We start from the raw sequence: 25735 nt of genomic DNA, 5'->3' as shown, positions 1-25735 counted from the left end.
ATGTGGGTATCTGGCAAGTGTGGCATGTGAAGATGCTAAACGGGATAGTACATCATCACTAATGACACTTTCCAAGCTTTCTTCAGGGTGCAGCTAAAATCTCCCCCCATCTACAGGTTATACTTTCAATTTAAAATGCCACTCGCTTTTAGTTTGACTTTATTTTCCCGGGGTGAATAATTTTTGTGTTTGAGTTTGTGCTAATCGCTAGAGCTCATCTCTGATCTTTTGGCTTTTAGAAAAATAAATCCCCATGAAAATGAAGTGAGACCCATTCGAAAGAGTGGATTAGGGAAGGGATTGACTTTGCTACTGTTAGGGAGTACATTTTATTTGCGCCATTGTATTCAGCTTGGTCTACTTAATACAGTAGAACAACATATTTTAAGAACTAAGAGATGACTCACATGTCTGTCAACTGAGTTTTTCATTGTGAAAAGTATTAAAAGGATTCCATTTAAATCATTGTTGTGTAACTTTTTAACCATCACACTCCCTTCTGAGAAACATACAAATCTCATGTCCTCCTTTTAAAGTACTCAAAACGTACAAATGATATATTAAAAACAACTCATACATAAAAATGGTAATAATTATATTTTTATTTTGGTCTTGGATACTTTTCATTGTTGTAGGTACTCCAGGAAGGCTGCTTGTACATCCCACAAACATTTGCATCCTTGGAAGTATGGAAAATAGAGAACATGGTTCAGCAATTTCAACATTAGGCCTGTTGCAGTGTTTCATGTTAATCGGAAGAGGCAAGTTAAAAATAGACAGACAGATGATAGACAAACGTATGGGAAGGAAGAAGGGAGAGAAGGAAGGGAGGGAGGGAGGGAAGGTGGTTTGTTGAGTTTGTTTCTCCTTTAAAGGAACGGTGGCCTCCATCCCCTTGAATTCATTAATTTAGATAATTCCCAAAGGAATCTCAAATCAAAGTCACATGATCTAGAAAACTTCTCAAGATTCCCTCTAATCAGCTTAACCAAATGATTACTGCCAAGTCGACTTCGCTTCGTTCTGCTGTTTTAAAGCCTCCACCACACAATTAGGACGCCTGGTTGGCACGGCTGCCCAAGTCAGAAGGCAAACCTTACAATACTGCAATTTAAGAAACTCAGTTTGGGAAACATGATTTACAAGCCCATGCTGTATTGAAAGGCAGCACTTTACCCCATGTTGGAACTACATCTATGATGATAGCTCAACATTCGGTCAAATTACAGTCAATTGTAAAAAACGTTTAAAGTTGTTACTCCTCGATATTTCATTGGCCTGATGGTATAACCATCTAAAACAAGAGAGTTCCAGTAAACGAGACAGTGATTACAACTGTGCCTTCTGTAGGACAAAACCCACACATATACAATATAGCTATAATAATAAAATTCCATAGGAATTTTTAAAGTGCTCCCATTAATCTATACAATAGTAAAAATGTATAAAGTAAATGAACAAACAAGTCTTGACTCAAATGAAAATTCTGCCTGAGACTCCGAAGATTCCTTAAAATTTTCTCACATATCTTAATGTGCTTTCTGGGTACATACCTCATTTGAAAGTTTTGGGAAACAAAGGCCGAGTTCCTCTTGCCCTTCAAAATGCAATCATAGCATCACTGGATTTATGTCAAAATAAATCTTTAAACTGAAATCATTTGTCTAATAACCTCCTTTCTTAAGCCTGATTATCAAAGTATGCGTATTCAAGAGTGTGAGTATGTCCCAAGAAGCTCTGTCATCAAGGGTTTCCAACTCAACACTGAAAAGCAGCAACAACAGAGCCCACGGAGCAGCTTGTCCAGGGCTGTTGAAAACTTAGGGCACAGGACACAAAAGAGACAAATACGTACAGCTTTCAACTGAACACTAACATTTAACTTGAGATTATTTAAAACAGCACATTTCTATCTATTAATAGCCCCCTGGTTATGAAAGACAAGGATTTTTTCCATACCAATTACAGAAAGTATGATACATGTGTATGCAGTATTAATTAGTCCTGGCCGGGGATTATGCACTGTGAAATAAGAAAATGCAATAGATACTCGGTAGGCATTTTATTCACTAATAATGACTTTGCCATTTTTTTTCACTTTGTATCCTCAGATGTCAGGTACTTACCTGGAAACTGACATCCATTTGGTTGCTAAGAGATAGAAGATCAGTTTGCAGGGATTTTTTCCCTGTCTTTGGGAGAATTGCCCTCTTGGGTCTTGCCTCAAAGTAGAGAAAGTTAACTGTTCTCCACGTGGGGGTTTCTAGTCCTTGTACAAGAAGAAACTCCCAGGTTTCCGAAGAAAAATGAATTACTTTCAATGTGCACAATTTAGAACAGATATCTGGCTTTTCCCTAAACTTAATGATTTTCTATCTCACACAATTAAAATATAGTATCATCATTTTATAATCAGACTTTAATGAGTGAGCCTGTTAGGAAAATTTGGCCAAAAATCCTATGAGAAATGAAGTCATTCGGTCAATGGGCATCCCCAAAGCGAAGTTCAAACCCAACATTTTGAAAGTATTTTCTGCCTAAAACTTCGACCCTGTGCCTTTCGAACAGCTGCTGCGGGAAGTAGACAAAACTTGATCTACCTGAGTTTTGTTATACTTGGTCAAAGGATCAAAGGCAAAGTCTAGTTATAAATATGCACATCCTACGTGGTCATCACAAATGTGACGAGTTTACCACAAATGTCCACAGCGATCCGCCTACTCAAAGAGAATGAGAACGTTCTGCTAAAATCAGAGCAGTACCTCCATCAGCAGGTGCTTCCTGGTGGCACTGCGCACCGAGGCTGTCTTCACGTGCACATTTCATAACCTTTCAAGGACAGTCTTCGAAACCCCACGTTAAAGAAGCACGCTGAGAAGGCACCTGGTTGCAGTCGCGTGTTGTGGTACCACAGACCCCAGCGGATGCACGTCTAACGCCCGCGCACTTAGCCCAAAGCCACCGAACACGCGTTCCGAACTCACGCCAACGCCTTCTTGGAGTGGACGGCAAAGGAACACACGGGAATGCATTTCTCTGTCCACTAAGTGGGACGACGCCCACTTGCCCCGTTCTCTCTTCACTCAACTTCTTGCAGCTGCCCTGCCGGCGATTCCCTGCTCTTTATATCCTGCCTTAGCGTCATGTCAGATTACTGCCTGTTCTGGTCCAGAGCCCACTAAGGAAACTCCTGTTACAAGCAAGGTCTTTGAACTGCAATTGGACACCTATAAACGGGCTATCTGGGGCCCATCTTGAGGGGAAGAAGATGCATTTATGCTGTCTTCTAGGCTTTTACTTATTTTATAGAGTCACACCTTTTTAAACAAGTTCTGTCACACTGAGAGAAAGGAGATATGCAAAATGCAACACCTGGAGTCATAAAACGTAATGACCTCGAACAACATCTCAGGCAGAGGGAGGAAACCTGTTCCCCAGAAGGAGAAACAGAGGCAAAGGAGCGAATCTGCATCATTAAACCAAGAGTAATAGAAAATCCTCCCGGGTGTTTCCGGTAAGTTTTTGCAGCAGCAGCAGAAACCTAATCGATACGCAGATCCTCACTCTTCCAAAACCTCTTGTCCCCACACAGAAGCTGCTGGTCCTTCTCCACGGGAAGGTGGGGGCTTGGGGGTGGCGGCAGAAAGAATCACCCAAGAGGAGGCGATTTCACAGGCGTGGGGAGGGGCACGACTGCACAGGTCTGTGCAGTCGAGCGTCCTCCTCTGAGTCCCAGCTACCAGCCTAAAAGTCGGCGCAGGAGCCAGCCCCTCCTCGACCTCCTGGGGCCTGGGCTCTCCTGCCAGAGGCGCCCCGAGGGCTGGCGGGGCTGGCAGGGCAGTTTTCAGACTCCAAACATTGATTCCACACCCCCGCCCCCCGCCGCCTCCCCACCTGCGGCCTCGCTCCAAGGCCGGCGATTTCTAACCCTTTAGTGAGACCTGTTTCAGGTGGGACAAGTGATGCTCGGTGGCCAAGAGCAGACGTGCCTGGTTCCTTGGCTGGAACGGGTTGCTGGGGGTGGGGGTGGGGTGCTCTCGGAGAGGGGCTCTTTAGGAAAACCCAGGACTTGGGGCAAGTGAAAGCTCAACACCAGTGATCTTCACTCCCACTCCTACCCCCACCCCCACCCCCCACCTTCGCCTTCACGACCAGGCGAAGCAGGAGAGCAGGGGGAGGGCAGCGGCAGTTCTTCGGCCCGGATGGGGTTGAGAGCGAGCCCCGAGGCCACCGCAGGTGCTCCAAAGGGACCACACAGGTGGGCGCAGCCTTGGAAGGTCAGTGAGGCCAAAGCTCCGAGTTAGCGGGGCCCAGAGAGTGTGAGTGGGTAAGGGTGAGCACGCGCGCTGGCCCGGCCGAGGGGAGCTCGGAGAGAGGGTGGGAGCAGCCTCCGGGGTACCGCAGCCACCAGGGAGACACAGCCCACCCCACCCCTTCCTTAGGCGACAGGGCTGGAGGGGCTACGGGGGCTGCAAGGCTGAGAAACTTGATGCAAAACAGAAAGGCTCCCCACGCCAGGACGTGCCCCTGCGCTCGCGGCCCCGCTCCATCGCCTCCCGAATCACCCATCGTCACCCACCTCACCCTGCAAGGCCCCCGCGAGCCCTCGGATCCCAGACGGGTAATTACCTCCCGGAGGCGGAGTGGGGGGCGGCGGCGGCAGCAGCAGACACTTTGAGCCCGACTTTCCGGCGTTCGCGGGGTGCGTGTGCGCGCAGAGCAGAGCCGTGACCTGCTATTTATAGACGGGAGCCAGGCGCCCGAGGCTGCGAAGCCAGCGGCTGGGAGCAGCGGCGGCGGCGGCGGCGCAGGGCGCGGGCCGCGGCTCCCGAGGCTCCCGCCGCTCCCTGGGGCTCCCGCTCTCGCCGCGCTCTCCGCTGGCTCCCCTCCCAACCCGCCGCGCGCGCCCCGGCGAAGTTGTCACCAGCGCGGCTGCCTCTCCGACTGCTCACACGCCCCCTGGCACAATTGCTACTTTCTCCCCCCCCACCCCCACCCTCCCTGCTCCCCTTCCTCCTCTGCACGTTCCTAGCGGTCTCCTCCCAATGTCACCCGCGGCCGAATACAAGCAGCGGCGGCAGTGACGGTCGCGCAACTGGCGCAGCTCGCTCCCCGCTACTGATGGAGTGGAGTTGGCGCCCGGGCCACCTAGCTCGAAATGACCCCCCCGGCCCTGACCCTCTGCTAGGACCCTCTGCGAGCGGGGACCGTCGCCCAGCCCTGGCTGGGAGAGCACGGCTGCGGGGTGGTGGTGGTGAGGGGTGACCCGGGGCCGCCACTCTGCGGCCGGGGCGGGAGAAGCCACCGGAGGGGGGCACTGGCCCCGTCAGCCCAGACCCGGGAAGGGGTTTGGGGAGCGGGGAAAAGCGATTTCCCCTGCTCCTCGGTCTTGTGCCCGCCACCACCCTGGAACCTGTCTCTCTTGCCGCCCCCCTCCGCGGCTACCGGAGCAGAAGTCCAGCGGGGAAGACCGGGGCATTGGCTCAGCGCAGCCTACGGCCCCCCACCGCCATCCCCACGTTGTGGCTGATGACTGAAGCCGAGCCAATCCCAACAAGCGTGTGCTCCTTTGGCAGCCTGGGTGCGTGGGGACAAATCCGCACTCTGCGTGTTTAGAGTGTCAGGAAAACGGGGTACGTAATCACAGTCTGAACGGAGGCTCAAACTCCCCCACTTCCTCGCCAACAGCGCACAGGGGAAGGCAGGCAGCCTGGTTATTCCCGGCTGCAGGGTGTGGGGTGAAAGAGTGTCCCCCATCTGCGCCGTGCAGGTGCCACCTGGCGGTTCTCTTAGAGAGGTTTTAACTGAGCTGCTCAAAGGTGACGCGGCGAGCCAGTCCACACCAGCATCCTCAGCCTCTTCCCTTCCCGAGGGCACCTGCATTTCGTATTTTAAATAAAAGAGTGAGCTTGCTGCTATACACGGGCTACCTAGGCCAAACAGAGAGAATGGGATCCCCAAATTAGGGCGGTGACTTGGGGCTCAGTCTTGACAGTTACACAAAGTGGGAAGCTGCAGCTGCCTCCAACTGTCACCCCTGCTGTCACTTCCTGCATCTAGGCCTCCGCTCGCTCCCGCAAACATCCACCGCCAGGAGGTGAGAGGCTTTACCAACCAGAGCAGAAACTTCGCTGCCTCTTGCTCTCCCATCGCTCTTCCTCGGGGACGGGAGCAATGCCCAACACGCTGTAGTTTCAAAAAGCGTTTCTATAGGAGGAATTCACTGATGCTGTGGGCCAGAAGCCGTGCTTGTCCCATTTTCTCCCCGGTCCCGAAGCCCTTCCCTCTCCTGCTCCTTAAGCTCGTTCTGCTGCGCTCAGCCACCGTCGCAGGCAGCGCTGGATGCACAGAAGGAGGGTGAGTGACGGTCCAGGCGGGGCCGTGGGGGTGCACACCCCACCTGAGGAGCCCCTTACACAGATGTCTCCTCCGCGGGGCAGTGCTGACATACCTATGCCGCAAATCGCGCGGTCATACTTGGGGCTTGACACAAGGGATGCATCCTGTTTGTAGAAATCTACTAAGGAGATGATGCAGCTCTCCCACGGGGCAGTAGCTCCAGCCTTTCCTTACACTACAATGAGACTGAGTGAGCATTAGATCATCACAGTGCCTGACCTTTGCCACTACATGGAAAAGATGCTCAACACACCTGTCCTCTAACTTTAAATGTGCGTGTGTTTATGAAGACTGACACAGTGCCTGAAGTAATGAAACATTCCTTTAAAAAAAAAAAACAGTTGCGCCCTGGCTGGCGTAGCTCAGTGGATTGAGCATGGGCTGCTAACCAAAGCATCGCAGGTTCGATTCCCAGTCAGGGTACATGGCTGGGTTACAGGCCACAGGCCCCCAGCAACCACACATTGGTGTTTCTCTCTCTCTCTCTCTTTCTCCCTCCCTTCCCTCTCTAAAAATGAATAAATAAAATCTTTTAAAATAAAAAAAAGTTGTAAAATAGATACATCGATACAGCTACTATCTTTATGGAAATGGACGCTCAGTGTGAGATACCCAGAAAAAAACTTTTAAAATTAAAATCCAAACATCTTGCTGACCAAGACGCCTTTTACTGGGCAGCTTGAGGAACACGGGCTGTGCCTGGGTGTATGTCCTCCAGGAAGTTTAAATCCCGGGGCAGTGGAGGGAGAACACGAATCAGACACAGGTACCACATGGCATTTTAAGTTGGCAGAGCTTTCCTTGAATAAGGCTAAAGGATTCGGATGTTTCTATGGTTTATTAAACTCATTCAGCATCCATTTTTACAAACCTTGAGCTTCTAGTCATTCGTGCCCCCAAAACATAACGCCAACCGCCAGTGAAGGACAACGTATTTTTCATTTCCTTCTGAAATATCTTTGCAGGGCCCAGAGGCCAAAGGTGATTCCCACCAGCTACCTGGCTGTCTAAAGCAATGAAGTCAAGCCAGGAAGTGCAGGGCTGGTGTCACCGCCACTCCGCCCCCCCCCCCCCCCAGGGAAGCAGCTCACACTCTCCAGTTGCACAGGGCCGTTGTTCAGGGGGATCGGTGCGACACGTGGAGGCCTGCACACTTCCGTGCTCCTTCGCTATTGAAAACCTCCCCTAAAATATAGCACCGAGTAGGACACGGGCATTTTTCATTCCACAGTTATATTAACGATATATTTATATCATTATAAATATTATAACAATATTTATATTAATGATAACTTTGTAGATTAAGCCATTGTCCTCATCCCAGTTTTGAAGAACTTAGTATTGGAAGGGTTCGCCTTTGATATTTGTACGTTAAGATGATCTCATTTGTGCATGTGTGTATCTGTGTATTTAAATTAACGGGGAATGTTCTCAGAAATAGAAGTTTCACCCAGCTTAAGGAAAGGGGGAAAACCATTGTAGAAGAACCTGGCTGTCCCTAGCACTCAAGAACAGGAATGCAGCTGGGCATCAGTGACGGCTGGGAAACCAGGACACGCCATCGGGACGTCATCTGCCCCTTCTCCCAACTGTTCCGTTCTTTCTCACCCTCACCCCGAGCTCTCTCTCCCTCCAAAAGCAGACTTTTTCTACTTGCCTGGTGTGCACTAAGTTGCATAGTTACTAACGGCTCTTGAACTTCATAATCCATGGGCCAGTTCCAAATTCTCAAAAAGGACCACCAGCTGTCCAACTCCTGTCCAGACACCCAAGGCTAGGGGATGGAGGCGAAGTTACATTCTCGCTGCAGCTCCTGTCTTCACCAGGTGGACAGTGGCCACACGCTGAGGCAGGAGGGCAAGGGGGCATATAGGGCATTGCTGGCCATTGTTATCTCTTAATCCTTGTTGTTCCATTAACACCAGCACAAAAGGCAGTCGGGGGTGGGAGGAGAAACAACGCAGCAATGATGGCTACGTGCGTGAACCCGCTTGCATGTTTAAATGCCGACTGAGGTGGCCTGCCGCTGGCTGACTTGTGGCATCTAAGACTTGCTTGTCCCAGTTGGAAGAGCAACATGATTTTATGACCTTTCGACACGGGACTGGATGAGCAGGAAGAAAGAATCCAATATTTCACAGACAGTTTACTTTAGCTACTTTTTTTAATGGCAAACTAAATGAGAATTTTTTTGATGAAGGAAATGAGTATGATAGCATTTACATTTATTGAAGATAAACTTACTGTTTTCATTTACATAATATATTTCTAAAATGTACATAAATTACACATTTGAAAATGAATTGTGTTTCAAAAACAATAGGGTGGTGAATCTTAACATTTTTGTGGTCATCAACCCCTCTGAGAATTTGAAGTAGACTGTGGACTCTCCCCAGGGCTGGAGGTGGAGGGAGATACAAGCAGATGCACCCCCATTTACAGTGGGATAATCAATCACATATTGACGGTCCTTGATATTATCTGGAACTTCAAACATCACGTTTCTTTTGTCTTCCTCCAACCACCCCCATTTGAACAAGTGAAACCAAGTCTACAGATTGTCAAACAGAAGATTCAAAATGCCAAGTAGGGTAAAGCCAAACACACTGGTAGGGAGCATATGTGCGTCTAGGGAACGGGTTCCCCTCCCAGCACTCCTGCCCAGAAGAGTATAAACGAACTACGCATAAGAAGACAAAGCTCCTAGGAAGACAGGAGGAAGTTGCAACTCGGGAAAGGATGTTGTATTTGTTTGCTAGGGCTGTCATGTAAAACACCACCGCCTGGGTGGCACAGTGGACCGGAACGCACTTCTCACAGCTCTGGAGGTTGGAAGTCCGAGATCAAGATGCCGGAGAGTGGGTTTCTCCTGAGGCCTCTCTTCTCAGCCTGAAGATGACACCCTTTCTCTGTGTGCTCACATGAGCTTCCCTCTGTCTACCTTCATCCCCCTTCTTAGAAGCACACCAGTCAGACCGGGGAAGGGCCCACCGTAACAGACTCCTTTCAATCCAATCATGTCTTTAAAGGCCCTACCTCCAAACACAGTCACAGTCTGAGTACTGGGGTTAGAGGCTTCAACACAGAAATTTGAGGGACCCAACTCAGCCCCCAATGGATGTGCACTGCGTCAAACTCCAGAAAGAACCTGGGGGTGGAAGTGGGATATAGAGTTCCCCTTTATGTTAAGAGGGCCCAGGATGAAGACACCTGTATCCAGTTTTCCCACTGTATTTGGAAGAACTCTGTCTTCCTGGAAGAACCTAGGACACAGCAGTGTAGAGTAGGGATATAAATGGTAGCACGACTAATCTGGATCCACGAGGGCTGAGGACTACCGCCTGTCCAACCCTTAGGCTTTCCCAGGGTGCAGAAGCGGTGAGGAAGGGGTCCCTGTGAGCTGTAGGAGGTCTGGAAGTGAGTGGAGAAAGCCACCAAAACATGAAAGAAGCCACCCAGGAGGGCCACCAGATAAAACACTAAGAAGCGTGCGGCCTGTTGACTGGCACGCAGAGAGGTGGCAGGGCACACACCTGGCCGGGGCCAAGGCAGTGACTTCAGAGCAGTCAGTCCGTGGCTGTGCACCAGCACAATGTCATGCCTCAGTCTCGCCTCGACTGTCACTGAGGCCGAGTCACCTGTTCAGAAAATGAAAGAGGTCATCAACACCCAGGCATGTCCCCCAGTGTCATGATGCTTCATAAGTCCCATCTGGACCAGCACGATCCCCCAGAGGCAAGGGAGAAGGAGGACAAGAAGGAGCAACAGTACCTTAAACTAGTTGAAGACACTACTGACTTGGTTTAGATGACCAGATAAGACTAAGAAACTAAGTTTTCTGTTTCTGCATACAAATGTTCTTGTAAGTTAATTTTATTGCACAAAAATTATGTTCCACTTTTTGCACCTGAGATTTAAAGACTCTACAAACTTCTAAAAATATATCCTTTATACCTCACATTTTTAGTTCCTTTTCAAGACGTGCACAGAACCCTGGAATAGCGTCTATGAATTCACATTAAGAATATTTGCCTTAGGGGATCTGATTCTTTAAATCTGGTTGTGCAAAGAATCTTTTTATCTGAGAAATACTTGCTAATATATATAATTTTCCACTAAGGTATTATTTGGAATTCTATTTTCTTAAAGATAGTGTCCATACGTTACAGCCCAATTCCTCACATGATGATGTTTAGTAAGTGCCAGAAGAAGAACAGAAGCATAAATGGAAAAATTATAGATAATCACTGGGTAAAGACAGCTATTGTCAAGGAAAGGTGACAGGATTATGCTGTTTCACTTCAAGTTATAGAAAACCTTTCTCTAAACAGAACTCTTCAAAAGCAAAAACATCTGAATTGTTTTTCTTCCTGTCCCCATGTGGAGCCAAACACTTTTTTATTGCCTAATTATGTCACTAGTGGCATGAAAGAAGAAGAAACTTACCGATCAGACACACCTGCAGAAAACCACTGGCACTGGGTGGAGCGAGCTGGGCTTTCCAGACGTTAGGCCCGCTTTCTCCGAGCATTTTGTTACATTTTGTTCATCGGTGTCTCTCTCGCGCGTTCCACACTTAACCGTGCACATATATCCTCACCCTATTTTCAAATATTTATCTACATCCAATCCTCCTGCCAAATGAACCTCCTGGGCCCCTTCTTCTGTGGTATAGCCAAGCTCCACCACCTCCTGGTGGCCTGGTTCGGGCGCCAATAGGCCAGTTTCGGTCACCACAGCAAGCTGGAAGAGTTGCGCCTAACTCCATCTCCCAGTTCAGCCCATGTCTCCGAGACCCTGCGCCCCCCAAACTTCATCTGTTCATCACGACAAGCCCTGTGCTTCAGCAGCACACAGGTGAGGGCGCCCACCCCGGTGCTTCCGTTCCCCAGCTGCACGAACCTGTGATGGGCACCCTCAAGTCTCAAGTCTGTTTCCTCAACTTGTAAAATGGGGATAATGGCACCTACCTCGTAGAGTCAGTGTGAGGACCCCCTGAGACACTGGAAGGACATGACTCGAGTGGACATCCACCTATTGAGTATCCTTGTGCCCAGGCTGAAGAAGACAGACATGCAAGGGGAAAAATCAAAGTTTCATCATGCGGCTTTCTGATGGGCGCATTTCAGGCTACCTAGGTCACCTTTACCTATGACTCCACCATTGTCACAGAGATTGCTCAGCGCCTGTGAAAATGAACACAGTTCTGAAGAGCCTAAGGTCTGTGCCGTCTGAGAAGGGACCTTTCCGGAGAGTTTGGAGTGGAAGCTCTCCCAGACCCGCTTCCTCTGTCCCCGTCAACTCTAACGAGCATCCACTGAGCACCTGCTGCTTGCCAGGAATCGAGCTAAAATCTGGGATAAATAAGGTGAAGGTGGCACAAACGTGATCTTTAGAGACTACATCATTTACAGCCCATTTTCCTAGACATATTGTATATTATTTACTACTCCATTTACTTCAACATTACACTCCCTGCGTGTCGAGGACACACGCGGTACAGGCACGTGGTGACACAGGGATAACCATGTAACTTAGCCGAGAGGACAAGGCAAGTATACAAGCCAGTGCCGAACAGGGAGAGATACTAAGCCACAGTGCCATGAAAGTTAGGAGACAGAAGGAATCAAGCCTAGCGGGGAGGATCAGAAAAATCTGGGTGAAGGAGGTGATGTTTTTGCATATGGGAGGGATTTCGGGGGACATGACTGGCACAAACCCCACATGGCGGCATTTTTCCTGGTGAGAACTCACCCTTCAAGGTCTGCTTCAAACACCACCTGCTCGGAGCAGGCCGCGCATTTAGTTCTTCTCCACGCTTGCCCGGCACCGGGCCCCGGGCTCAGCGGTATCACTGCAGCGGGTTTGTTCACTCACGTGCCCCCCTCACTGGGCCACAAGGTCCTCCCAAGGGTAAGAAATCATGTTTTATGCAGCTTTAGTAACAGACGTGAAGGTTCCAGAAAACTCTGAGAACTTGGAGCCTAGAGAATTTTACATTTATTTCTCTTTGAATCAAATTATAGCCAACGTGTACCTTTCCCCACACTTGCTGAAAAGTCTGTCCACTGGGTCTTAAAATCCGTGGTACCTCTTTGGGACCTTCTGCTTGGATGGGGCCTGCCTCAGTCCTGAGGCATCTTCTGACCTAGGATTTTCTCAGCACTTCCTCCGGGGTCAGGAACTCTGGAGCCCCATGTGGCACAGGAAGATCATGGAAGCTGTGGCCCATCCATCTAGAACCTTCCTCTGTCAATGCTCTCTAACAGGCTACCCCAGGCTAAATGTGGAACTTTTCCGAAACATGCCACATGCTTGGGGTTCTTTGGAAAGTATCTCAGTGTATCTACTCTCTCCCCTTTGCAAACTAACCTCTAGGGGGGAAGAGGGGCGATCACATCCTATTGCTGTTCTTCTCCCATGCCCTGCCTTCCTCCCCTCCCCGTCTTCTACTTCCCTACCCTGTCGCCAAGGCTCCGACACACACCATACCCTCTTCTGTCTCGGGTGGTAGCTGAGCTTCCCTTCCCGGAGCCACAATGCCAGAGAGCACACAGAGAAAGAATGTGAGTTACCACCAAGAGAAAATTCATCTAGGTTATTTCCAATGTATCTCCCCATGTTGCACAGGCAGATGAATGAGCGCGTGTGCGCATGGGTAGATGGAATCATTAATTTCGTGAAGGCTTTTGAAATTCCGGAGGAATGTTTTTTAATATACACTCAAGTATTGATTTCTACACCATATCAAGAAAAATATAAAGTTACTGATATTTTTCTTTGTAAATAGAACATAAGCTTCTTGCGCAGAACGCATCGCAATGTTCTCTATGGTAAAAGCTAAAAAATCGTTATAGATAGCTCCGAAAGGCTCTTCCTCTGTAACACAGCACTTATGGGCAAATAGGATCATTTTAAACCTCAGGAAAAGGTTGAACAAAATTCGTCAATGTGAAAAGACAACCATTTTATTTGGTCTAAAATGAAGTAACGTTTTATAGGACTGAATTTCAGTTTCATGAACGTTATAATGAAAAGAAATGAGTGACTCATCTTATGCTTTCTATAATACAAAAATAAAACCCTCCCTATCTGAGTTCGCCTTTTCTGCTTTTGTAAGCAAAGGCTCCGAGAGTCGGCTCGAGTGTTTTGTTACCAACCTGGACAGAGCGTGTCCTCAGGGAAGAGGGTGGCAGGGGCCCAGCGAACACCACTATTTTAAAACGGGCAACGTTTTTATCAAGTTCTCCCAATGTAGAATTAACTTGAACCATGTGGTCAGATTGATTTTTATTTTGGAAAAAAAAATGGACCTTGGTGGGTTTTTGTAATGGTAAAGCCAAAAAGGATGTTTTTCTACAATGGGATGTTCAAACTAACCGGGAAGCACATGGCTCTCCGTGGAAGTGTAAACGGCTGTCTTCCCTCTAGACCCTGTTCAGCCTCTGAAGATGCTTATGTTTCCCGGGGGCGGGTTTTGAATTGGGGGTTAAGAGCGTTGAAAGAGTGAGACACTGGATCTTCCTCTTGTTGGACCTCAAAAGCCACTGGGGCAACTGAACTCAAGGCAGGGAGCCCGTTCAAAGCTCCGTCTCTCTTAAGGATGCAAAATGCTTCTTGTGTCATGTTGATAGACCAAGTGGCACTGCTGTCTACCCCTCTGTGTCCCTATCCCAACATCTCAGCAACCATAATAGAAGTCACCTGTTTTGTTTGCTTGTTCTTCCTTCATTGCCGCTCCCCTATGCGTCCACCACTCATTTGTGAAGTGTAGCTACACACACTAGCAGGATGTCAGCGGAGCCTTGGTGACTTGGGTCCCTCTCAGAGTGGATCAGGAGGGCCGCAATGGGGCAGAGAAGCCAGCCTGTGGTGCGAGCCAGAGGATGATTGGTTGAGGGGACTCTCTAAACCAGAACAAATTGGTAGAACACATAAACATTCTTTGAATCAAAAACTACTAGACTTCCAAAAATCAAGAGAGGCCAGCTCCAACTATTCTTTTTTTTTTTTTAGATTTTATTTATTTATTTTTAGAGAGGGAAGGGAGGGAGAAAGAGAGAGAAACATCAATGTGCGGTTGCTGGGGGCCGTGGCCTGCAACCCAGGTATGTGGCCTGACTGGGAATCAAACCTGCAATGCTTTGGTTCGCAGCTCGCACTCAATCCACTGAGCTATGCCAGCCAGGGCCCAACTATTCTTAATTGTCAGTAGAGAGGAGGCTGGAAACGCCACACACCTCTGGTGCACAGTTACAAGAGACCAACATACAATGGGCAGACATGAAATACCAGATATCTGGGGGCTTGGCTTAGCTAGTGGGGCCCCTCACTCTGTGTCTCTCATTGTTCTCTGTCACAGAAGCTGACAGCATTGCTGCTACAGTGGTCCTGGTCACCTTCTGTTGGAAAGCTGCGAGTGAAGGGATGAAGGACACATGGGGGACACAGCCATTCAGAACCACAGTGTGACTCTCTTCTGATCCTTCCCTCTGATCACTAATATTTCTCAGCAAAATTCACTGTCTGTGCTTCTCTTTGGGGGTTCCCCTTTCTCCTCCTTTAGCTGATGGAATGATCTCCTGCATTGTCCACAGTCCAAATCGCAAAAGATAGCATGAGATCGGCTGAGGCAATTAGTCCTTCCCTCCTAAGACAGCCTCTTGCAGCACTCTGTGCCAGGAGCCATGCACCCACGTGTGGTTAGGCTAACCTCAGGCCAGGGGTCCATGCTTCTTGAGAGAGTGTAAAGGGCAGGTGGACACCTGAGAGCAGGGAACTCGGAGCTGGGGAGCTCAGCCTCAGAGGGATACCGGGCTAGTAAAGGTCCCCAATGACACAAATGCACATCCAAATATGTAAAACAGTAGCATCCGGTGAAAACATACTCACATCCAGTGGAATATGTCTCCACTAAAGGTCACAAAAACAAAGAAAGAGGTTCAAGTACTTGTCTCCACTAGACCACGCTTAAGGGCATGACAACAAGAAGGTCAAATCTCTTATACTATTCAAGTCAACTTCCTCATAAGCCATTCATTGTGGAGCCTCCTTGTCTTTCTAAAATAAGGAAAACACTGCCTGGTTTTGCTGTGCTCTTTATAATAAAGCAGGCACTTGTGGCTTTGATTGCTTCCAAAGCCAAGGCAGGCCACGTGAAATCGGAAAACACGGCCTGATTGTCCCTCGGTAGGCTGTACCCCAGGGAGGCTGCAGTTTACTGGTCTCAGTGCTAACGAGGGGCTAATATTTTATCATGCACAAACCAATTTAAACTGTTCTTTAAAACGAATAAAGCACAAACGTCACCTCTGTTTACACAATTCCACAACTGCATGGTTTTCAGCAGCCTCTGAATGCTTCTCTCTTTGAAATTCCCTTGGCACACAGCTATTTTTATATTACCTACAGGTAGATTTGCTTTCCCTTGGAAAGAGGAATAAAATTAAAGTCAAATTCCGACTTACTTCCATCTCATGGTCAGGCAACACCCTCATTCAAACAGCCTGCTGGTGAATGAGGCAGGGACTCCTCATGGCTAGCACCGTACTCACGTTTCTACCGGACACGCCGAGCCGCTCACGCGAGTGTGTTCGACCCAGACTCTCTGGTGACGGCACCCTGTGCAAAATCATCAACTGATCTAAAGATATGCTTTTCTCTTTTTGGTCTGACACCCTGGGAATCCATTTCCACACATATTGCAGGCGTTTGCCATCGCAAATGAGCAAAAGAGGGTGATTCTTCTTGTTGCATAAATCTCTTCCCTCAGCTTCAACTCAGCGCCTCCACAGCACGAGCGGGGAACTGGTTCTAGTTATGGCTGTGATGGCACCACCGCGGTGGGGGACAGGTGGAGAGCTGGGTCCTCCTGCCACCTCAGTTCCCTTGGGAGGGTGGGGGGCAGTCATCCCAGGGCCTTCTGCCAAGAAAGGAACGACTTCATCAGAAACCAGTCTGTTTCTGCTTTCAAGGAATACTGGGTGGAAGTTGGGCTTGTAAGGTACTCCAAGACCTAGGAGTCTACCCAATTCCGGCTCCCATCCCTTCCAGCGAATGCCCTAGTGTTCTTTTAAGAGACGTGAACTCTATGGGTCAGTGCTCCATTGCAATTCAGAAGCCTGGGGAATCGGGCTGTGGTTCTGTCTTCTGACTCCGTGAGTTCAGCAGCTACAGGAGGGTCCTGCGGGCAGCCACAGAAGTCCCCTGACTCTCGGACCACACCTTAAACTGAACTCTTCAAATATCATTTTATCATTTGTCCTTTAAGTTTTCTGGAGCAAACAGAAAAATCCACCCCGCACCCCCACCACAGTCCTTGCGCTCCTCCTTGTGACCACGCGGGAGAGCCTTCTCATTCCGAACAACCCCAGGGGGTGGTCTGAGGGAAGGCCACACCAGGAGGTCCCACTGTCTGTTTTTTGGGGGGTTTTTTTTTGATACTAGCAGGATCTCAGCTGCTTTCAGGTCAAACTGGTGAGCTAACCAACCTCAGAATCTCATTACGACCAAGACAGCCAGTAACTACTCTGTGAAGGTTCAGTTATAGAGGAAAAACCCTACCCTCGACTGAGTGAGCAGAAAGGAATGTGTTTTCTGGGCTATTAAATGGCTCTTCAGTTTGTGCACAACTCATTAGTTGTCCATAAACTGAAGGGGCTTTAGACTGATTTTCCAGCAGAAAAAAAAAAAAAAAAATCGGAAGCCACAAGTGCTGCTGCCCTGGCTGTAATCAGGAAGCGGCCTGATGCGTCACGAAGTCACCACGACAGCTGCTGGCTCAGGATCAGAGCGCTCCCACTCTCATCCACGCCGGCAAACATCAGAGCCTCACACCACGTTTCCCTCCATTCCCTTGTCAGTTCCAGATCCAAGTCTTATGTAAAAGCATCTGGTTGGCAGAACAAAAATCATACCCAGAAATGTGAAAAAAAAAAACATAGATTTTAGGTCACCAGCCTCTACAGTGCAGGAAGTCACACTACAAGGAGGTGGGAATTGGTTTTGAGCTAGCCAGTCAACGACGTCCATCACAGTCCTCTTACCGGCTGGGGTGGGGTGGGGTGGGGGTTTTCCTGTGATGGAGCTCCGCTACCTCCCGGCAGGATTTTCCGAGGCTGACCTGCCTGTCTTGTCACACAATGTCCGCTGACGGGGACTAGATCGTCCATCTCCGTCTGTTAGACAAACTGCACGTCGCCCGAATTTCACACCCTCCATCTGTTAGACGAACTTCACACCCCCCATTTCACAGGAGGAGTTGGTATTAAAACTCCTCCTCCACATGCACTGCTCTCCTAGAGTGCAGTTAGTTCCCTCTCCTTGTCATACTCTTTTTTTTAAGATTTTATTTATTTATTTTTAGAGAGGGAAGGGAGGGAGATAGAGAGAGAAACACCAATGTGCAGTTGCTGGGGGTCATGGCCTGCCACCCAGGCATATACCCTGACTGGGAATCGAACCTGTGACGCTTTGGTTCGCAGCCCATGATCAATCCACTGAGCTACGCCAGCCGGGGCTGTCGTACTCTTTACAGGCAGTTATTTTCTTTAGTAGGCAGGCCTTTTCCTACCGCCACTGCTGTCTTCCTCGTAGTGTCTACTCCATGCAAAGATCTGAGACCGGTCAGTCCAGCCAACCCCAATGCCATCTGCTTCTACACCCCGCATCAGATCTCAGCGTGTGCTGATACAGGCCCTTGAATGGCTTCGATCTAAATAGATTTCCATTCCAAATTTTCAAGGAGATCCATATTGTCTCTTATAAACTTCCTAACAGTATTATTATTGATCCAGTTCACATCAAGGAACTAAATGATACCTTGAATCTTCCTTTTAACTCAGGTACACATACAAGACAGTATAATTTTTCTGATTCAAATATTTCCTCTCGTTCCCAAGAGAATATTAATTATCTGATCAGTCATCCTCCGTTAACTAGATTTACTCTAATTAGCTCTTTCTTTTCTTTCAAACTTCTTGACTCTAGAGGCTTTATGTTTGAACTTAAGATTTTTTTTGATGAATCTAGTAAAATAAAGTATGCAGCTTCTTTCTGCACATAATTAGATTTCATGAAGATTTATTTCGATCAGTGAATCACGTAAGGACAGCATTTACCCCACTACCCCATGACTTGTCTGTACTGGTCATCGCAAAATCCAAAAGGAGCCCAGAGACAGTGGTAGCTTTGACCACTTACGTTGAATCTTCCTAATAACTGGTCCATTACAGTATTTTATTCCTGATCTTGTACATAGTTTATATCTAGTTGAATATAGTATAGGGAGGGAGCGCTGTTTTATTTCTACTTGAGATTTTTGTTGCATTGTTAACATGTGCCACCAGTAAACAGGCATTTTGTACTAAAACCACCATTACATGCTTTTTGATTAGGTATTTGGCGTAGAGTTAGTTTCAAGGTTTCTATCTTGGATGAGCTAAGAAATTGGTTTTGTGTAAATGTGTCTGACATGTCTCATTCTAAAAATATACTCTGGATTGCTCCTAGGTTAGTCTTCTGAAATTACATAATTTTCACAGGTAATTAATACCACTCAGATTTCTCTTTCCATGCTGTTTTTAAAATCAACACATTGTCTCCCCCACTCTCACCACCCCCCCAAGTCACCCTCTTTTCCGAAAGGAGTTCCTGACTCGGAAAGGCATTAATCGATTCTGTCTTTCTGACCAGCAGTAATAGAAAATGTAGGCCCCTCATAAGTTTCACTCCCAAACCAGCCCCACGTACTTTCCAACCTTTGAAAACAGACGTTTCTATCTGTTCTGAATTCCCCTTTTATGCTGTTGCCACACTCTTTTTTAATGCAGAAGCAAATGACACAGCAGCCCCAATATTCCTCAGTGTCGACATCAAGGTCTGCCCGTGGTTAACAAAGCGCGCCGCAGCAGGCATAATCGATGGCTCGGTTCTCTGCAACCTGTCTCCATGATCGATGGGTCAGTGCGGCGGGGCTAATTATGCAGCAATTTCTATCGATTGTTTCGAGCAGCAGTGGTGAATCCTAGTGAGTAAACATGCCGTCGTAAGATTTGCTTCTTCTTGGACTGTACAAACTCAGGATAATTCATGCTCCTCGTAATTTACGTAATTTGTAGAGGTCCATAACTCCATGTGATCCAAACCAGAGAGGGGACTTGGCTTTCTAAGTACTCACGTGTGGCTTTAAAATGTGACTTAGGGACTAAGGTGGAAGCAACAAAATCCTTTCTTACCAATTTTCAATTATTATCCCATCTTTTTATCTTTTTAAAATAAAAGTAAGCGCAGAGATTACCCATGCACTTAATTTTATACATGTGCACGCTGGGTCAGCTGATATCCTTGTGCTATATCCTATAGAATTGACTTAGTATCAAATAGACATTAAGCCATTTTTTCCACATTTAAGCACTGAACGAGATGAAGCCCTAAGACTCTCATTATTTTACATTTAAAAGTCAATTTTCTAATGATTTCTCGGTTTTGAAGAATATGTCCTTTTCCTTGGAGGAGGAAGAATTTCACACGTGAGAATAGGACCCTTTATGACTACAGTTCACTAGTGACTGCATTGCACTTATACAGTGTGTGTGGTGCACCCAAATTGCCAACTAAAAGCCACTGATGTTTTAAAGATAAGTACAATAGTTTTCTAAATGGAAAATGTTATAAAAGACTATTGACTGGCAAGTTGTAGGTAACTCCAGTAGCTCTTGAATTACTGAAAATAGGCAACGCTCCATTTGCTCTTTACCTAAAATAAATGAAGTCCTTCTGACTCATGAAAGCTGCAACAGGTCAAAATCTTTTATTCCCATCTCAGGAACAATGTCGCCAAAAAGACACTATGCCCTTTGCCTTGACTGAGCAAAACAACTAAAGGGATAGCAATTCTTAATTGCAGGATACAAGGCTTTGCTAGCAACCTTGTGACTTTAGGACATTAAAAAGCTTGTTCAGTAACAAGATACAAAAATAGAAGGAACCTGAGTGAGAATGTCCATTTAAATGTTGCATACGCTTAATGGTGTATGAATGAAAGAAAATGACTTGTATATCTTTTTCAAGAAAAATTTTATTTAAATATGTCTGACTTGCTTTTACATTCCTTATTTATGTTATATTCATCTAAATTATGTGAATGTGTAGTTTTTCTTTCTAGATAACTAAAATTGCTACCAGATTGGCCTGAGGTTTTGATAAAGTAATACAAGGTGGAAGCATGAAATTTCTGTTATGGTGACAGAATAGGTATTCCGCACACAAAGAAAGAGAAAATGTTTTTGCTCGTTGGGTCCCCCCCGGGATGTGAATTTCAGGATAACTGATCAGAGAAGCAGAAGTACCCCATGCAGTAGAGTTCGCCATGGCATTATTTTATGGTACTTTCCATCTTTTTTCTAATTATGAAAGTACTAACACTCATTGAGAAAATTCAGGAAAGCATTTTCAATTAAAAATGTCCATCACAACCTACCCAGAGATATTTACTATCGATATTTTTACGAATTTTTTTCCAGTATTAAATGGTCAAGAGCATGGGATCTAGAGCTAGTTCAAATTGCTACTCTGCCATTTACACACCTTGAGACTTTGTACAATAACTTAACTACTTTGTGACTCAGTTTGCATGTCAATAAAATGGGCATGATAAAGGACATAATTCGTGAAGTCACAGAGAAGTTTAAATGACCTGACACATATGAAGTGCTTAGGAACAGTTCCTGGTACAAGGAAAGGGTATAGTATACAGTAGCTTTAATTAGTATTGATAATGTTCTCCCTTTTATATGTTTTGTTTTTTACATTGATGATTTACTATGTGTGGGAGAGTATCACTAACTTAAAAACAGATTCATAAGCCCTGGCTGGAGTGGCTCAGTGAATTGAGCTCAGGCCTGTGAACCCAAGGGTCACTGGCTCAATTCCCAGTGCACATGGCTGGGTTGCTGGCCAGGTCCCCAGTAGGGGGCACTCAAGAGGCAACTACACATTGATGTTTCTTTCCTTTCCTCTCTCTCTAGAAATAAATAAAATCTTATAAAAAACTCATAAATCTTCTGGAAAATATAAACAAAAATTTTAAAACAAAATTATACATACTACATTATCAGGCATAACTACTATTAATATCAGGGTTTAAAGTTTTAAAATGACCTCTGAATATGACAGACTCCAAATACTTGGCTGAGATTTAAAATACATAGACTATATAGGAGGAATAAATTTAACAAATTAGTGGCAGACTTGTACACTAAAACTTGCAAACACTGCTGAGGGCAATTAATTTCTAAATGATTATAAAGACATCCCATGTTCATGAGTTGGAATATTCAATAGTGTCAAGATGGCAACTCTCCCCAGCTGCCTCTATAGATTCCGCACAATACCCATCACAGTTCCAGTAGGTGTTTTGGGGGGTTTTTTTTTGCAGAAATTGATGACATGATATGCATAAAGAATTGCAAAAGACCTAGAATAGCTAAACAATTTTGAAAAGAACAAAGTGGAAAGCTTTTGACTTCCAATTTCAAAACTTAATAAAACTATAGTTATCAAGACAGTGTGGTACTGGCATAGGGACAGAAATATTCTTTTTTATATAGAAAAATTATTGTGTTTTCAACCAATGATTCTTGGATGAGGGATATCCACATGCAAAAAAAGTGAGTTATTTATCTCATGCCATACACATATATTAGCACAAAATGAGTCACACAGTTAAAGACCTAAAACAATAACATTTTAGGAGATAATGTTAAAAAAATATTTGAGAGTCTGGGCTAGGTAAAGATTTCTTAAGTACAACTTCAAAGAATCATGATCCATAAAAAATTTAATAAATTAGACTTCCTCAAAATTCAAAAATTTGAACTTCAAAACACACTGTTAGTAAAATGAAAAGACAAGGTATAGACAGAAAGGAAACATTTGCAAAACACATATCTGATTTAAGAAAAAAAAGTGTATCCAGAATACGAAGAACCCTTACAATTCAACCAAAACAAACAATTCAATAAAAGCATGGACAAAGCTCTGAGTAGGCATTTCACCAAAAATAATATATAAGTGGTTGACAAGTCCATGAAAAGATGTTTCCCATCATTGTTAAGACCACAGTGAGACACTATTTCATACACACTGGAAACACCATTATCAAAAACACAGACAATAACAAGTGTTGGCTAGAACGTGAAGAATCAAGATGCTTCCTACACTGTGTAGGGAATATAAAATGGCATGTAGCCAATTTGAAAACAGCTTGGGAGTTTGATAATGTTAAATAAAAATTTACTATATAGCCCAGCAATTCTACTCTTAGGTATCTAACCCCCCGCAAAAAAAAATATATATATATATATATATATATATATATATCTCCACAGATTTATTTACATGAATCTTCTTAGCAGTATTATTCATAAGAGTCAAAAGTTGGAAACAACCTAAACATCCATCAACTGACAAATGAACAGACAAAGCGTAGTGCACCCGTGCAGCAGAATGCGCTACAAAGGAATGAGCCACTGCTACATACCATAACGTGGCTAGTCTGGGTCTTCTCATTCACTTACCATTGCATTTAGTTCTTAACCAACCAACTGTCAATCATTACACTAAGTTTAAAAAGCCAGACAAAAGAGAACACACATTGTATAAGTCCTTTTTCCTTAAATGTTCAAAAATGTCAAATCTAGGAAGTAGATGAGTGGTAGCCAAGGGCAGGGTATGTGGTCGGAAGTCAAGATTAGCAGTAAATGGATATTGGCAATAAATGGGCAGACATTTATTATTATTAGGCTGATGGAACTGTTCTAAAACTGATTTATGGCAATGGTTGCACAACTTGGGAAATTTAATTTAAAAAATCATTGGATTGTATGCTTTAAATAAGTGAAGTACATGATACATCAAATACGACTCGATAAAGTTATGTAAAAATACTCTGATGAATTCTGTCTTCACCAATGTATTTCTGCATCTCAAAAACAATGCACAGCCTACATACTACCACACAGAGCCATCTTTGGAGTTTTTCAAAATCACTTATTTCTAAGCCATTCACTGTGTGCCTGATAGGGAAGACATAGAAGTCTATGTTTTCATCACTGTCCCACGTTACTAGTATTTAATCAGTGCTTAGTCACACTGTGTCAGAGAACTACTGTGCTACAGTTATGTGGTGAATGGCATCACTGGCCAGAGCAAAGCAAAGACCCAGATGGCAGGAGGTCCGTGAAACCAAAGGGCTGGTTCAGAGAAGTGAAGGCAGGCAAGGGCACACAGCCAGCCAGAAGACAGAACTCCTTGAGGATGTGTGCTCTGAGCTCACAGCGGAAATGTGTAAGAAAGAAATTAGGGGACAAGGGCATTTCAGGCCCACCAGCTGTTGGAACATGACAATTCACTATGTTTTCAGAAGGTTCTCTTCACCTTCCAGCTGCCGAGCGTACAATCTGCCCTGGGCCCACAGCTGTCTCCTGCAAGCACAGAGCCGGTCCGTCGTGAGTGGAAACATGTCTGATGAAGGCTGGAGGACCACCGGGAGTAGGAACCCTAACACCACAAGAAGTTCTAACACCAAAAAACCCAAGTGCGTATCAACACATGCAGATCTAGATTTCACTTGTTTTAATCACTCACTTATTTGTCAGCAGATCTACGGAGGTGTGATTTATTTACTCTATAATCCACGCACTTAGGGTGTACAATTCAATAATTTTAGTGAGTTCTACAACCATTATTAAAATCTAATTTTAGAATATTTGTATCACATCAACAATAACCCTCATGCCTGTTAGCTATTAATCCCTGTCACCACCCCATGCCTCAGGACCCCAGCAGCCAGCAAGCTATTTTGTATCTATACACTTGTTTTTTCTGGATCACTTCATCCATACACACAATCACACGTTTGGGAGTATGGCTTCTTTCACTTAGCATAACGTCCATAGGACTCATCCACGTTGCATCGTGTACCGGTATTTTATTACTCAATAGCATATACCATGGCATGAATAGGCCACATTGTCTTTACTCACCAGCTGAAGGGCACTGGCACTGTCTCCACTTTTTCAGCAATATTAGCAATAATTATGCTGGGAATATTTGCATGAGCTTTTTAAACATGGGTATATGCTTTTGTTTATCTAGGGTAGATATCTAGGTGTGGAATTGCTGGAACCTGTGGACAAGTTATGTTTCCTTTTATGAGAAACTGCCAACCTGTTTTCCAATTAGCCATACCCCTTCCCATTCTCACCAGCAATGTAGGAGGCTGGCTCCCCACGTCCTCAGCAACACCTGTGATCTGTCTCTTTGATTGTAGCCATTCTAGGGGGTACGAAATGGTATGCACTGTGGTTTTATTTTGCATTTCACTACTGACTAATGATATTGAGAATATTTCCGCGTGCTTGTTAGCCATTTCTATATCTTCCTTGGTGAAATGTCTATTGAAATATTTTGCTTATGTTTAATCAGGCTGTTGTTTGGAGTTTTTATTATCAAGGTATAAGAGTTATTTGTATATTCTTTACACTCATCCAGATATGTGATTTGCAAACATTTTCTTCCTGTCTCTGGCCTGTCTTTTCATGTTCACAATGATACCTTTCAAAGAACAAAACTTGTGAAATTTGATGAGGTCTAATTGGTCCTTCTTTTCTTTTATGGATCATGTATTTGGTCTCACATCCAAGAAATCGTTGCCCTACCCAAGTTACCAAAGATCTTCTCCTATATTTTCTTGCAAAAGATTTTTTCAGCTCTTACATCTACACCTCTGATCCAATTTGAGTTCATCTTTGTGTATAGTGTGAGGCGAGGGCCTAACTCCATCTTTTTACAGATGTATACCCAATTGCCCCAGCACGCTTGATTGCAAAGATTACCCCTTTCAAAATGCATTGCCTTGGCACCTGTGTGGGATACCATTTTAACCAAAAGTCGTGTTTCATTCTTCTTCTGTAAGTCTGTTCTTGCTCTAGCGCCACAGCGTCTTCGTGTCTGGACGTCCATATTAAACTTTCCAGTCAGGGAGTCACCTTCCTTCTTCATTTGTTTAAACTGTTTTAGCTATTCAGCGTGTCTTCACTTATCGTTGACATTTAGATTTGAAGCAGCCAAGTGCTTTCAAAGCTTCACTTATCTGTCAGTTGCTTAAGACAGGCACGCGCTACGCTGTTCACATAGAACAGAGAGGAGAAAACAAAAACCTTGCTTCTGAGGTGCGGCGACAGACTGGCAACTTCAGGGGCAGGGCGACATAGAAAGGACCGTATGTGAACACAAAGCATTCAATGTTGTAAAAAAGCATATACATTAGGACGGT

The 25735-nt window shown here is 45.5% G+C and overlaps 1 protein-coding gene across 1 annotated transcript in view; it reads right to left on the bottom strand.

The window, feature by feature from the left end:
* Positions 1-4922, bottom strand: part of INPP4B (inositol polyphosphate-4-phosphatase type II B) — a 520158-nt gene extending 515236 nt beyond the window's left edge. The window contains exon 1 of the mRNA XM_045830759.1: positions 4630-4922. The gene's annotated coding sequence lies outside the window, so the exon portion shown is untranslated. The remainder of the gene's footprint in view (positions 1-4629) is intronic.
* Between the last annotated feature and the right edge of the window lie 20813 nt (positions 4923-25735).

The sequence above is a fragment of the Phyllostomus hastatus genome, unplaced genomic scaffold (genome assembly GCF_019186645.2).
Source record: "Phyllostomus hastatus isolate PE091 unplaced genomic scaffold, TTU_PhHast_1.1 phas_contig_159, whole genome shotgun sequence".
NCBI classification, from domain to species: Eukaryota; Metazoa; Chordata; class Mammalia; order Chiroptera; family Phyllostomidae; genus Phyllostomus; species Phyllostomus hastatus.
Note: the sequence above shows the minus strand (reverse complement) of the source record. Positions and strands in the feature narration are given on the sequence as shown.